General features: G+C 41.4%; 1 pseudogene; it reads right to left on the bottom strand.

Moving 5' to 3' along the window:
* Positions 1 to 3,737: 3,737 nt before the first annotated feature.
* Positions 3,738 to 4,161, bottom strand: LOC111545014 (annotated as a pseudogene).
* Positions 4,162 to 12,537: the final 8,376 nt, after the last annotated feature.

The raw sequence follows: 12,537 nt of genomic DNA on the forward strand, positions 1-12,537 counted from the left end.
ACGATCTGAGCTCACTGCAACCTCTGCCTCCTGGGTTCAAGTGATTCTCCTGCCTCAGCCTCCTGAGTAGCTGGGGCTACAGGCATGCGCCACCACTCCCATCTAATTTTTGTATTTTTAGGAAAGACAGGGTTTCATCATGTTGGCCAGGCTGGTCTCAAACTCCTGACCTCAGGTGATCCACCCATCTTGGCCTCCCAAAGTGCTGGGATTACAGGCATGAGCAACCGTGCCCAGGAATGCTTTTTATTCATTCAGTGAACAAATATTTATCAAGTTTGTTCTAAGAGCCAGGTCCTGTGTTGAGTCCATGGGACACAGTGTTAAGTAAAGTCCAGTTCTCTTAACCTTAAAATGGAACTTAAAATTCAAATAGAAAATGCCATCAGGCCTCCCAAAGTGCTAGGATTCTAGGCGTGAGCCACCATGCCCGGACTACTACTGAGTTTTGAGAGTTCTTTATCACATATATGGTTTGGAAGTGGTTGACAAATGTTTTCCTTTAATCTGTAGCTTGTATTTTCATCTTCTCAACAGGATCTTTCATTGAGCAAAAGTTTTTAGTATTGAAGAAGCCCAATTTATTTGTTTTCTTTTATAGAATTATAATATTGCTGTCATGTTTAACAATTCTTCACATAGTCCAGGGTTCTGAAGATTTTCTCCTATGTTTTCTTCTAAATATTTATACCATAAACCATATCTCACGCCTGTAATCCCAATACTTTGGGAGGCCGAGGTGGATGGATCACGTGAGGCCAGTAGTTTGAGACAAGCCTGGCCAACATGGCAAAACCCTGTCTCTACTAAAAACACAAAAATTAGCCAGAGCATGGTGGTGTGTACCTGTAATACCAGCTACTCAGGAGGCTGAGGCAGGAGAATTGCTTGAACCCAAGAGGTGGAGTGTAAGGTACATGGATGTGCTTTGGTCAAGGATAGGCCAAGGCAGGCGTCAGGCCTGTATGACTCAGTGAGTCTGGTGCACAGGCGCACACCTCCACTTGTTATGTAACCTGTCTGTGTAAGTTCATACTTGGCTCTAAGCCACTATTGTCTGTAAAAGGTATAACTGTCCTGCTGACGCTCTACAGCGGCTCTTTGCTTGGCTCCTGGGGCTCTGCTCAGCTCAACATGGCTTGACATGGCAGGCGCGCTGGCAACCAGAGAAAGAGAGAGAGAGAGCCAAAGATGTCCATCTTGCAGACAGAGGGGAGCCACAGCACAGTTTGCACTGGTACCCAGGGAGAGAAAGAGTTAAGCTGCTGATCCCAAAGGCAAGGGAGAGCCCGCCATGCAGCTGCAGGCACGGGGGGTGGCAGGAGCCGCAGAGCCAGAGCAAATAGCTGAGATAAAGGTGGACAGTGTAAGAGAGCTAATGTAAGTAAGCTACTGATGAGAAAGCTGCTGAATGAAACTACATTTCACCTGCCTACAGCCCCCCAAATATTCTTTCTGCCCATCCACCCACTCCCATCAGACTTCAGCATGGGCTGAACCCAGACTCTGGCATTTGGACCTAACACAAAGGTTGCAGTGAGCCGAGATTTTGCCACTGCTCTCCAGTCCAGGCAACAGAGCACTCTGTCTCAGAAAAAAAAAAAAAAAAAAAAAAAAGCCATCAAAGAGAAAGGGAAAAGAAAGATAATAATCTCTAAAGAGTGATAAATGCTATGAAGAAAACAAAAGAGGGCATTTGATAATAGCTGAAGTGAGAGATGGGAGAAATGGTACTCTAATTTCGTTAAGATGTCTCTGAGAAGGTGACATTAGAGTTGAGGCTTATTGACGGAGGGAGCAAGCCCCTCACAGGAAAATCTAGGAGAAATGCAAATAGCTGGAGCAAAGGACTTGCGACGAAGGATTTTGGCCTATTTAAGTAACAGAAAGAAGGTGGGCGAGGCCAGAACAGAATGAGCCAGGAGGAAATCATTTAAGATAAAATGAGAAAAAGGGAGGAGGCTGGCACCAGATTTTAGCCTAGAAAAACTGAAACTCCTAGTTTGATCTCAAACCTCAGCTACAACATTCAGCCTTAGGTACTGACCAGGTGTAATTCATTGAACAATGCCATGTTGCCTCTGACAATTATCTCCAGCAAGCTGATGAATTTGTAGTCAAGAGCCTCTCTAAATCAACACTATTATGCCTTATTACCTCCAAGCAAATCGGCATAAAGGGATAGAACAGACCATTAAAAATGAGCCAGCAGTTTGCTAGGTGACTGTTCAATAAGATTTCATTAGCCCTTCTGTGGATACGTTTCCTGTATGTTCACCCATAGGAGCCTGTCCTGTTTAATAATTCTGCGGGCTCTGCATCAAGGTTTGCCTCCATCCTGACCATGTCGATTCAGAGCCAGGACACAATAAGAATGCACTTTGAATGCTGCTCTTAAGAGAATTAACCAGGTCGGGCGCGGTGGCTTATGCCTGTAGTCTCAGCACTTTGTGAGGCCAAGGCAGGTGGATCACTTGAGGTCAGTAGTTGGAGACCAGCCTGGCCAACATGGTGAAACCCCTTCTCTACTAAAAATACAAAAATTAGCCAGGCATGGTGGCAGGTGCCTGAAATCCCAGCTACTTGGGAGGCTGAGGCAGGAGAATCGCTTAAACCCAGGAGACAGAGGTTGCAGGGAGCCAAGACTGCACCACTGCTCTCCAGCCTGGACAACAGAATGAGACTCCATATTAAAAAAAAAAAGAGAGAGAGAGAGAGGCCGGGTGTGGTGGCTCACGCCTGTAATCCCAGCACTTTGGGAGGCCAAGGCAGGCGGATCACGAGGTCAGGCAATCAAGACCATCCTGGCTAACACCGTGAAACCCCGTCTCCACTAAAAACACAGAAAATTCTCCGGGCATGGTGGCAGGTGCCTGTAGTCCCAGCTACTCAGGAGGCTGAGAAAGGAGAATGGCGTGAGCCTGAGAGGTGGAGCTTGCAGTGAGCCGAGATCGGGCCACTGCACTCCAGCCTGGGCGACAGAGCATGACTCCGTCTCAAAAAAGAGAGAGAGAGAGAGATTTAACCTGAAGACTTGGTTTTGCCCAGATCATACATCTCTCACTGTAACTGAAGGGTGTAAGACTCACCATTTGTGGACAGATGTGCTGGCATTAGGTTGCCATGTCAATACCCTCTCTAGGCATTCATCGTAGGGTCCCATGGAAAAGCAGAACCACCTGACATACCTCCTTCAGTGTTCTCTAGTGGCGTTCCTTTGACCAGAGTTCCTGAGCACTGAAAAGAAACAGAATATGAAGGAAGAAATATGTCTTCCTTGGCCACTTTTACTGCTTAAAGTAGTCACCGGACTCACAATCATTTAATCATCACCTAGAGCAGTTTCTTAAATACATACTCTTCTTTTGGCTAAAAAACTCAGAGAAATGGTCATGCCACATAGACAAACATGTCTATTGGTGTTAGGACTCCAGATAAGGTTTTTTTCCCTGTGGATTATTTTAGCTATAGGCTTCTCATGGATTCCCCGCCATTCTGGCCCCAGAGATCTCCTGCTTTTGAATGAATAGTGAAGTTTTAACAATTACCTGTTCACTGTTGCCTCAGTCCCTCAAAAATAATTTTGTAGGACATTAAAATACCATAGGTATTTACAAGTTGGCTTCTGTTAAAGTGTTTTGACACTAGTCTTTTTTTTTTTCTGTGAACAAATACTTTTTAATGAGTTTAAAGTTTTTTTTGCTTGTTTGTTTTGTTTTTACAAATATACTGGAGAATCACGCAATGCTGCCAGCATTGGACATAGTCCAGGGACCACAAGTCTGCACACTCCTTTGCTACTGGTCCTGTAATGGCAGAACCTTTCATCTGGCCTTTATTGCTCACTATGACCCCTGCATTATCTTCAAAAGAAAGAAACACGCCATCTTTTCTCCGGTAGGGCTTTCATTGTCAAATGACTACTGCTGGATGTACCTTTTATCTGAGCTCTGGTTTGCCTTTCTTGACTGTAGCCATCCCCATGTCACCCACACTAGCAGCGGGAAGTCTGTTCAGCCATCCCTTGATCCTCTTCACGGAGATGATATACAGGTTTTTGGCTCCTGTGTTGTCAGCCCAGTTGATCACAGCTCCTACTGGAAGACCCACAGAAATCCGGAATTTCACACCAAAGGGCCCACCACATCCTCACTTCCACATCTTGAACCCGAAAAGAAGGAAAAAGGAAGTAGATTTTGACACTATTCTTAAACAAATTATAGGCAAATTTATCCTGTTTAAAAAAAAAAAAAAGAATAGGCTGGACGCGCTGGCTCACGCCTGTCATCCCAGCACTTTGGGAGGCCGAGGCAGGTGGATCACAAGGTCAGGAGTTCAAAAGCAGCCTAGCCAAGATGGCAAAACGCCATCTCTACTAAAAAATACAAAAAGTAGCTGGGTGCAGTGGCATGCGCCTGTAATCCCAGCTATTCAGGAGGCTGAGGCAGGAGAATTGCTTGAACTCGGGCTTCAGAGGTCACAGTGAGCCAAGATCATGCCACTGCACTCCAGTCTGGGCAACAAAGTGAGAATCCATCTCAAAAAAAAAAAAAAAAAAAAAAAAAAGAACAGAGTTCTCACCTCTGCAATCAGCAATTCTGTATATTCAGAACTTTGAATATCTTTGCAAATCTGTTAAAGTATAAGCACCAGAAATAGGCTCATGCGAAAAAAATTATGTGGCTAGTAACGGATCTAGTAATATTCTTTAAAAATTCAGAACTACAGTAATCTCTAGTACTGAATATTTGCAACATGTTCATGAAAAAAAGACTTATACACTCTAATATGATTAAAACACACTTCAAGATTAAAATATTCATTTAAATGGTTCATATTGCCTGACCTTCCTTTGGAAGGTCTAAGGCTTTTTGTGGAAAAGCCCTTCTTAGAACTCCCTAAATTGAATAGTCACCGTTGAATAGCCATTTTCTACATTCCACTCAGAGTCAGGTTGGCCTGAGGTTTTCAGATGTCATCAGCTTGTCCAGCAAAAACATGCGTCTTTGGATTGCTCCTTCCTACTCCATGAACATGTAAAGTTAAAGCCACCCTTTCAACGGAGCTTCCTTCTCTGGGAAGGTTGGCCTGGTCCCTTTCCTCCCTAAAGGCAGGACCATCACCACCTGTGAAGAAAGATGGACAGGGATAGGAGAGGGAACAAGAAATTCCCTTCTCCAGGCCTACATAAGGAAGGAGAAAATTTCTCTTTTCTTAGTAATTCAGAGATCCTGACTGGCATCACCTCCCAGGACTCCAAATGCTTCCTTTCTTGTTATAATCCTCTTAAGTTCTTTTTTTCCCATTCCCCCTGTGATTCTGTCAGTGTTTCCCACTCATTCTTACTGGGCTTGGCGCCCCTCCTCCACACTGCAAACCTCGCCCAGAGGCAAGGAAAGAGGCCTGGGGGCTTTCAAGTTTATGGCCCATTATAGGTGCATGCTGGGAGGTGTTGAGCAGGGCTGCGGAACTAATCAGTTATCTTAATACTGAGGACAGTAGGGCTAGCATTTGTGGATTGCCAAATGTCACTGCTTATTTCAACTGTAGAAAAAAGAAATCAGCTTTATGAATTACTGATCAGTGCTTTGAATACCCCCCTCAAAAAATCTACAAAATCACCTACCAGAGCTAACCAATTAAAGAAAGAAAGAAAGCAAAAACTCAAAAGAAAATTCTTTGCTCAGTGAACAAAACTAAAGGCAAGGTAAATCAATGCTATTGCAGAAATTGAAAATGAAACAAAGAGACATGCTTTATGTTCCAATGAGGCTCATATGAAACCGACACTAAGATTCCATACTCAGGGTTAATCACAAAACCATAGAATATGGATTAAGCTACTGTGAAAGGTAAAATACAAAGCAACAGGACAGAGAAATTTTAATCAGGAACAAAGATTGCCATAATCGCCAAATGGGTTTGTTTTTGGAAGCAGAGACATTTGTAGAGGACAAACATTCTTAAAACAATAGGAGTGGTATATAAAATTAACCAAAGTAAGATCTAGGCTAATGTTTGGGTGAATCAGAGTAAGTACTTTCTACAAATCATGTGTTCTGCACAAGACTAACTCTATGCATCTCTTCAGTATGGTCTAATTTTTCTAAAATTAGACTGTAGCTCTTTGAAGGCAAGAATTTCTTCTTTATGCTTTATAGCTTCTGGTACACAAGGATTATCTAATTTTTAAAAATTAGTCCACTCTCGTAATATCATCTTTTTTTTTTTTTTTTTTTTTTTTTTGAGACGGAGTCTCGCTGGTCTCCCAGGCTTGAGTGCAGCGGCGAGATCTCCGCTCACTGTAAGCTCCGCCTCCCGGGTTCACGCCATTCTCCTGCCTCAGCCTCCTGAGTAGCTGGGACTACAGGCTAATTTTTTGTATTTTTATAGAGACCGGGTTTCACCGTGTTAGCCAGGATGGTCTCAATCTCCTGATCTTGTGATCCGCCCGCCTCGGCCTCCCAAAGTGCTGGGATTACAGGCGTGAGCCACCGCGCCCGGCATATTATCTTATTTTTTGGACATCCTTACAGTATTATTATTACTGTAAAGCTCTTCTTCCGCTCGTTTTTTTTCCCCTTAAGATGGGTAGAAAATTCCACATAAATAGTGCAAAAATAAAAATCATAGGCAGCTATAAGAAATAATTATTGTTTGACAACAATCACACCAATTTAACGATAATAACAGAGCATATTCTGAGAAAAAATAAGTTGGTTCTTTTTTTTTTTCTTTTCCTGAGAAAAGATAATATGTTTGCAGGTGTCTTCTCACCAACCAAAGTAGGCACACCTCTATGGGACAAACAAGCTCATTTTGTCAAGAGACTTATTTATAGAATCCTTGAAAAACTAAATAAATAAGGGTTATTTCTCCAAAGAATATTTCAAACATTTTTGAGAATCTTGGATGGAAAAGCCAGTACCACAATAAACAAATGTAAATTTTAATGTAGTTCTTCTTCTTCCTTCTTCTTCCTTCTCCTTCTCCTTCTCCTTCTCCTTCTCCTTCTCCTTCTCCTTCTCTTTCTCCTTCTCCTTCTCCTTCTCTTTCTCCTTCTCCTTCTTTTGAGACAATGTTACTCTGTTGCCCAGGCTGGAATGCAGTGGTGCGATCTCAGTTCACTGCAACCTCCACCACTTGGGTTCAAGCCATTCTTCTTCCTCAGCCTCCTGAGTAGCTGGAATTACAGCATGCACCACCATGCCTGGCTAATTTTTGTATTTTTAGTAGAGACGACGTTTTGCCATGTTAGCCAGCTCCAATTCCTGGCCTCAAGCAATCCACCCAAGGCGGCCTCCCAAAGTGCTGAGATTACAGGCATGAGCCACCACGCCTGGGATTAATGTAGCTTTTTCTAAAAGAGTAAGAATAAATACTAAGAAATTAACATAACTTGTGGGAAACTAGCATGTTAGCAAGACAGGAAATTTGGTAAGTTCCAGACAAGAAGCTTAAAATGTGTAACTGTGTAGATCATGATAATGAAAGCATACAGTTTTACTATATTATTCATTTCTGTGACAAAGTATGTAATAATTATCATCATAGTTCAGTCAGCTTAGCAGATCACACTTTGAACTCTCTAGGATAGGCTGGAAACGTAAACTGGAAAGTAAAGAACAAAGAGTCTTTGTAAAACGCCAATTCCTTGTTGAGCCAATACACATAATATCCTATAAAGAATGGACTGCTAACACTTAAGTGGTAATAATACTGTAACAATAAAAATCTTGCATTTAGGCCGGGTGCAGTGGCTCACGCCTGTAATCCCAGTACTTTGGGAAGCCGAGGTGGGCGGATCAGGAGGTCAGGAGATCGAGACCATCCTGGCTAACACGGTGAAACCCCGTCTCTACTAAAAATACAAAAAATTAGCCGGGTGTGGTGGCAGGCGCCTGTAGTCTCAGCTACTCAGGAGGCTGAGGCAGGAGAATAGCATGAGCCTGGGAGGTGGAGCTTGCAGTGAGCCGAGATCCTGCCACTGCACTCCAGCCTGGGGGACAGAGTGAGACTCCATCTCAAAAAATAAATAAATACATAAAAATAACAATCTTGCATTTATAGAAAGCTTTACACTTTTCAAGTACATTTATTTTAGCTTATTTGATATCCCCAAATCATGAGTATTCATCTTTGGACCCTGAGAAAAATGTATTCTTCATTCAAAAGATTCTTGGGCTATCTTGCTTTGTGCAAGAAAACAGTGCAAATCAGTGAGTACTTTACTCCCAAGCATGAATTTTGCTTTCCTCATAGCACAATGTAATAGGAATACGAACGCAATATGAAAGCAGGTTTAAATTGCTATGAATCAGTGAAAGAAAACCCTTATTGAAATCACAAATTATTTATCTTGGAGACATAATTCTCCAAATCAACAAAATAATATATTTGATGGAAACTGCTGGCTGTCTACCAAAATCTATTTTCCTTCTTTTCCTGGGCATATGACTACCAGGGTAGATCACATTTCCCAGCATCCTTTGTGGTTACTTGTTGCTATAGAACATGAGAAGTAATCAATTCTATTACTTGGCCTGAGTTGAGGACACAGGGTATGTTTCTTCCTGTTCTTTCTTCCTTTTTCACTTGAAGGAAATGAGTTGGCAATCTCACTTTGCCATGCATATGGCAACAATGCCCTAGGGGATGGTTGTGCAAGCTGATGGAAGGTACCTGAGTCTTTGATATCAGGGAGTCAAGCTGCCCTGGACCATTCTCCAGATACAATGAGAAAAAGAAACTTTTGCTTTATTTAAGCAATTATATTTAACATCTGTTTGCTATATCAGCTTATCTTTAATATATATTCCTTAAACAGAAAGATTTTTATCATCAGAATGAATGTCATGTATCTGTGAAGATATAGATAAAAAGATAAGGGATACAGCTCATCCTTGTCAAATGGAGCAAAGTTCACACATCTGTGGTGGTATCCAAACCATGCTTAATAAAAAACAATTCAGTTAGCCATCCATGAATGCTTATAAGTTTCAGTAATAGTAATAAGTGAATTTGTGTCATCTTAAGCAATTAAACACACAGTTTATTAAATGAGCAATTAAATACACAGTTTATTAAATGAAACCAAGAAACAAAGGGAATAACATGTTATCAATGTCTCACATATTGAAGAGATTTGGATTTCATCTGAAAATTCCTAACACTTGGTAAGTTGACAGAGTTAAATAGTCAATCTTAGGATTTTTACAATGACCTCCACATTTTTCCAGAAAGTAGTCTGTGAAGATGTAAAGCATATTTTATATCTTATGTTTGATATGCATACACTGATTAATAGGTTATATTCAGCCCCACTCACTTGTTGGCTTTACAACAAATGACAGCCTTGATTTTGTGACATGGCAAGTCTTTGAGCCCTCTTATCAACTAGAAATTTTTGTATGTGTGTAGAATTTATTTACTTATGAAATCTGCTTCTAGTTACTGAGAAGACGCATACTATGAATTTTTTAAGCAGAGAGGGGTTTGTGAAAAAAATAGAAATGTAAAAGAGATTATTCTGTATAAGCCTACCTCATAAATAATACTTATACTGCCCAAGGTAATTTATAGATTCAATGCCACCCCCATCAAGCTACCAAATACTTTCTTCACAGAATTGGAAAAAAATACTTTGAAGTTCATATGGAACCAAAAAAGAGCCCGCATTGCCAAGACAATCCTAAACCAAAAGAACAAAGCTGGAGTCATCATGCTACCTGACTTCAAACTATACTGCAAGGCTACAGTAACCAAAACAGCATGGTACTGGTACCAAAACATATTTATAGAGCAATGGAACAGAAGAGAGGCCTCAGAAATGACACCACACATCTATAACCATCTGACCTTTGACAAACCTGACAAAAACAAGAAATGGGGAAAGGATTCCCTATTTAATAAATGGTGTTGGGAAAGCTCACTAGCCACATGTAGAAAGCTGAAATTGGATCCCTTCCTTACATGTTATACAAAAATTAATTCAAGATGGTTAAAGACTTAAATGTTAGATCTAAAACCATAAAAACCCTAGAAGAAAACCTAGGCAATGCCATTCAGGACATAGGCATAGGCAAGGACTTCATGACTAAAACACCAAAAGCAATGGCAACAAAAGCCAAAATAGACAAATGGGATCTAGTTAAACTAAAGCCGCTTCTAGCCAGCAAAAGAAACTACCATCAGAGCAAACAGGCAACCTACAGAATGGGAGAAAAATTTAGAAATCTACCCATCTGACAAATGGCTAATATCCAGAATCTACAAAGAACTCAAACAAATTTACAAGAAAAAAAAGAAAAAGACCCCATCAAAAAGTGGGCAAAGGATATGAACAGACACTTCTCTAAAGAAGACATCTATGTGGCCAACAGACACATGAAACAATGCTCACCATCACTGGTCACTAGGGAAATGCAAATCAAAACCACAATGAGATACCATCTCACGCCAGTTAGAATGGCAATCATTAAAAAGTCAAGAAACAACAGAGGCTGGAGAGGATGTGGAGAAGTAAGAACACTTTTACACTGTTGGGCGGGGGGAGTGTAAATTAGTTCAATCATTGTGGAAGACAGTGTGGTGATTCCTCAAGGATCTAGAACTAGAATTACCATTTGACCCAGCAATCCCATTACTGGGTACATACCCAAAGGATTATAAATCATTCTACTATAAAGACACATGCACACGTATGTTTATTGCGGCACTATTCACAACAGCAAAGACTTGGAACCAACCCAAATGTCCATCAATGATAGACTGGATTAAGAAAATGTGGCACATGGACCAGGTGCAGTAGCTCACGCCTGTAATCCCAGCACTCTGGGAGGCCGAGATGGGCAGATCACCTAAGGTCAGGAGTTCAAGGCTGGCCTGACCAACATGGAGAAACCCCATCTCTACTGAAAACACAAAAATTAGTTGGGCGTGGTGGTGCATGCCTATAATCCCCGCTACTCAGGAGGTTGAGGCAGGAGAATTGCTTGAACCTGGGAGGCAGAGGTTGCAGTGAGCAGAGATTGCACCATTGCACTCTAGCCTGGGCAACAAGAGCAAAACTCTGTCTCAAACAACAACAAAAGAAAAAAAAAGAAAGAAAATGTGGCAAGTATACGCCATGGAATACTATGCAGCCATAAAAAAGGATGAGTTCATGTCCTTTGCAGGAACATGGATGAAGCTGGAAACCATCATTTTGAGGAAACTATCACAAGGACAGAAAACCAAATACTGCATGTTCTCACTCATAGGTGGGAACTGAACAATGTGAACACTTGGACACAGGGAGGGGAACATCACACACTGGGGCCTGTAATGGGGTGGGAGCCTGGGCGAGGGATGGCATTAGGAGAAATACTCAATGTAAATGATGAGTGAATGGGTGCAGCAAACTAACATGGCACATGTGTACCTATATAATAAACCTGCACGTTGTGCACATGTACCCTAGAACTTAAAGTATAATAAAAAATCCTGGCCAGGCACGGTGGCTCAAGCCTGTAATCCCAGCACTTTGGGAGGCCGAGACGGGTGGATCACGAGGTCAGGAGTTCGAGACCATCCTGGCTAACACGGTGAAACCCCATCTCTACTAAAAATACAAAAAACTAGCCGGGCGAGGTGGCGGGTGCCTGTAGTCCCAGCTACTCAGGAGGCTGAGGCAGGAGAATGGTGTAAACCCGGGAGGCGGAGCTTGCAGTGAGCTGAGATCCAGCCACTGCACTCCAGCCTGGGCGACAGAGCGAGACTCCGTCTCAAAAAAAAAAAAAAAAAAAAAAAAATCCTTGGAAGTATGAAATACTTCTAAGACCCTGTAAGTGCACAATTCATATACAGTATATACTTTATCACTTAATTTAGAGAGCTAGGGCAGGGCATGGTGGCTCACGTCTGTAATCCCAGCACTTTGGGAGGCTGAGGCAGGTGGATCACCTGAGGTCGGGAGTTCAAGACCAGCCTGAACAACATGGAAAAACCCCGTCTCTATTAAAAATACAAAATAAGCTGGGCATGGTGGCACATGCCTATAATCCCAGCTAGTTGGGAGGCTGAGGCAGGAGAATTGCTTGAACCCGGGAGGTGGAGGTTGCGGTGAGCCAAGATTGCACCATTTCACTCCAGCCTGAGCAACAAGAGTGAAACTCCGTCTCAAAAAACAAACAAACAAACAAAACAAAAAACAAATTAAAAAAAAATTTTAAAGAGATTATTCTATATAAACCTACCTCATAAATAATAACATTTAATTATGTTAATTATAATAACAATAATATAATTAATATTAAATACTGGGTGATTATTCACTGCCAGGCATTATTCGAAATATTTTATATGTATTAATTCATGTTATTCTCATAACATCTTTGTCAGTAAATGGAAGAGCCAAGACCCAGTCCAGACAGTCGGATCTTCTTAACCATAACCCTATTCTGTATTATAGGGAATAGAATATTTAAAAGAATAATATTAATATATTGTTAAAATATATTAAAATATTTAAAAGAATAATAATTATACCTTATTATA

This window comes from Piliocolobus tephrosceles, chromosome 8 (genome assembly GCF_002776525.5).
Source record: "Piliocolobus tephrosceles isolate RC106 chromosome 8, ASM277652v3, whole genome shotgun sequence".
NCBI lineage: Eukaryota > Metazoa > Chordata > Mammalia > Primates > Cercopithecidae > Piliocolobus > Piliocolobus tephrosceles.